Here is a 3,916-nt window from a genome sequence, read left to right on the forward strand (position 1 = left end):
TTTCCCATCCTAAATGAGGAGGAGGGAGTCAGTGATTTCCGAAGGTTCTTCCTGCTTCACTGCCCTGCAATTTTTTCAGAAAAAAAGCTGGAGTCACTTCTTGAAAAAGTTGGTTATTTTGTCTCCTCATACTTTTTCACTACACAACTCTGATAGCCAGTGACAGGACAGAAAGGTCAGAGGCAAGGTAGCAGAGGACCTTAAAACTACCTTCACAAAAGAAGGAACAAACCAAATTGCAAATGTCATTTGTTATGGGTCTGGCGCCACCTGGTGCATTTTGAGCGATGTCAAGCTGGTTGGAGCAATGTTAGTGTGTTCTCCCTTCTGCCATTTTTTGTTCCGACTTAACATGAGTACATGCCACTACATTTATGCAGAAACATAAAGTGTATGAGACTCTGCAAATGCTGTATAAAATATTATTTTGTTGCCAGAGAAAGTGGGTCCTTGCAGTGTCACAAGAAAAGAATTTCAAAGGGCATACATGTGGGAGTTTAAGCATATTGGCAAGATTTATTGGGGTGAGAAGAAATAATATGCCCTTGGAGAATTTGGGGGGAGCAACTGCCCCCAAATTCTTGCTAATCCTCCATACATTTTCTTGATTCCGAGAACAAGCAGGCTTTCTTTCAAACTGTCCAACCTTCTTCCTAATTCTTCAGGCTTGTGCTGGGCCTCCCACCCCCTACCCCCCACCTTACCCCCATCCAATCCCTTTCCTGTGTCATCCTGAGATTTTGTGCCCTTATCCTATCTATCCATTTTCCAGATTTTCCTCGGGTAGACTCCTACACTTTATGTCTCCATTTTGGCTCCTACTGTGCATTCCTCAAAGCTTTGCTTCATCATCTGGCTTCTCCTGCACATGTGCTAAGGAAAGGTATTTTCCCTACTGTTTTACCCCGCCCCTTGGTAATCCCTGCTCTCAGGGGGGATGTCTCCCAGAGAGACTGGAAAACCAGTTCTTCCTGCCTGCTCCAGAATTAAGTCCCTTCAGGAGAGGATGTGGCTGTCCCTGGGGAGGCTGTGAAGCTTCCCTGTCTGAGTTAATCAGTCTTAATGTCTGATTCCATTGGCTCCCATCCTTTGTTAATAACTATCTACTTACTGTAACAATTTTAATGATAACCTGATACTTTTAATGAGTCTAGAAGAAAAATGGTAAGTTAAAGGTTTTATTGAAACAAAAGCAGAATCAACGTTAAAATATATTTAATCCTTTTTTAGACAGACTTTTTTTCAGCTTTATTGGAGTGTAATTGACAAAATTGTAAGATATTTAAAGTACACAATGTGATAATAAATAATATTATATTTCTAAGAAAAATCCCATAATAAACAGACCCTTACATCCTTTTTCTCATACCTCAAGGGGAGAAAATAAACATTTAAAATAAATTTCCTCTATAGAGAAATTTAAGAATTTTAATGCCTATAGTGCAATGAATATAGTCTGTACTGTTTGGCTCTTTGGAATTCATTTAAGTTTTCTTTATATCAACACACTAATATATCAACACTATTTTGCAAATGTTTTATGACCCTTTAAAAGGGTACATTCTCTTGCCCTGACTGGTTTGGCTCAGTGATTAGAGCATTAGCTCACATACTGAAGAGTTGCAGGTTCCATACTCTGCCCCATAGGGTCTCCAGTGGGAGTCAACCAATTGATATATCTCATTAATATCTCTCTCTCTCTCTCTCTCTCTCTCTCTCTCTCTCTCTCTCTCTCTTATCTATTCTCTTTCTCTCTGTGCCTCACTTCCTCTCTCCCTCCTCTCCTCCCTTCTACTTTTTATAAAAATAAAAGCAATGGAAAAAATATACTCAGATGAGGATTAACAACACACACAAAAAGTAAAAGGGCACATTCCCTCAATGGAGGTGGTAGAGTTTGAAATATATCTGCTTATAAATGTGTACTTTCTTGTTAATATTATCCATATCTCATATGGATTCTCTATATTGCTACTTGTCCCCATGATCAAATGACTTGGTATATAGTATATCCACATGAGGTCATGGAAGAAGTTCTTATGCATGACTTTATATCCCTGGCCAGTATCACAATACATTGAACATAATAGGCACTTATTTATTAAATGAATAAACTATTTGGGGCTGTAAAGTGGGGCGGAGTGCAATTGTTCCCAGTTCTCCATTCAAATAAGAAATTAAATTTTACTCTTAGGCCACGCGCCCCCGGGTCCAGGTGAGGCCATGTGTCCCTGGATCCGGGTGAGGCTGGGTCCCGGGTCCGGGTGAGGCCACGCGCCCCTGGGTCTGGGAGAGGCCACGTGCCCCTGAGTCCGGGTGAAGCCGTGCCCCTGGGTCCGGCCGAGACCAAACCAGAGGGAGTTGGACCTCCGTTACCATCATTTGTCCACCATCCAGAGCTGAGGGGTCAGTGCTGACATGTACACATAAGGAACTGGTGGACATTGAAATTGGGTCTCTAAAGAACTGTTGGTCCAGAAAGAAACTCACTACAGACTGTTTCATTTGCCTGTCAGCATAACTATTATTGCTCGTCTCACATTCAGTTCTTATAAGTATATCTCTAGTGACACATGATCTCGCTCATCTAGGGGAAATGATGAACAACATAGACTGATGAACAAGAACAGAACCAGAAACAAGGAGGCATCGATTGGACTATCGGGCCTCAGAGGGAGGATAGGGGAGGTTTGGGGGAGGGGGGAGAGATCAACCAAAGGACTTGTGTGCATGCATATGAGCCTATCCAACGGTTAAGTTCAACAGGGGGTTGGGGCATCCGTGGGGAGGGGTGTAGGATGGGAATGGGGGGATGAGGACAAATATGTGACACCTTAATCAATAAAGAAATTTTTAAAAAAAATTTACTCTTTTTACTTTCTCACTATTGGACTTGTAGCTGTAATTGCTGCACTTCTTCCTGAAGATACACTTCTCCCTGACACTTAAGTTCTGTGGCAGGTTCCACTCAGGCCTTCTGTTGGTAGAAATGAAAACACAATACATTGAATGGGAGAACTGAATCCACTGAATATTCCTTGATACATCGATAAGGAATTAATATCCAAAATTTATAAATAACATAAAATTCAACATTAAAAAAAGCCTAATCCTATTTAAAAATGGCCAAAGGACCTGAAAAGACACTTCTCCAAAGAGGACATACAGATGGTTTACTGCACATATAAAAAGATGCTCACAGAGAAATGCAAATTAAAACCACAATGAGATATCACCTCACATCTGCCAGAATGGCTATCATCACTAAATCAACACACAAGTGTTGGTGAGGATGTGGAGAAAAGGGAACCCTTGTTCACTGCTGGTGGGAATGCAGATTGGTGCAGCCACTGTGGAAAGCAGTTTGGAGTTACCTCAAAAAATTAAAAATGAAACTGCCTTATGACCCAATGATTCTACTTCTGGGAATTTGTCCAAAGAAACCCAAAATACTAATTCAAAAGAATATATGAATTCCTATGTTCATTGCAGCATTATTTACAATGGCCAGGATATGGAAGCAGCCCAAGTGTCCATCAGTAAATGAGTGACTAAAACAGCTATGGTACATTTACACAATGGAATACTACTGGGCCATAAAAAGGAAGTACATTTTACCGTTTACAACAGCATGGATGGACCTGGAGAACGTTATGCTAAGCGAAATAAGCCAGTCAGAGAAAGACAAGTACCGTATGATTTCAATCATAGGTGGAATTTAATGCACAAACTGGACTAACAAGCAAAATAGAAATAGACTTATGGATAGAGTACCACACATAGTTATTAAAAATATTATTGACTATATTTCCTATGCTGCATTTACATCCCAGTGACTATTTTGTAACAACCAATTTGTTCTACATCCTTCATCATTTTGACCAGGACCCGCTTCCCCCTCCCATCTGCAACCATC

This window comes from Eptesicus fuscus, chromosome 7, assembly GCF_027574615.1.
Source record: "Eptesicus fuscus isolate TK198812 chromosome 7, DD_ASM_mEF_20220401, whole genome shotgun sequence".
In the NCBI taxonomy this organism is placed as follows: domain Eukaryota; kingdom Metazoa; phylum Chordata; class Mammalia; order Chiroptera; family Vespertilionidae; genus Eptesicus; species Eptesicus fuscus.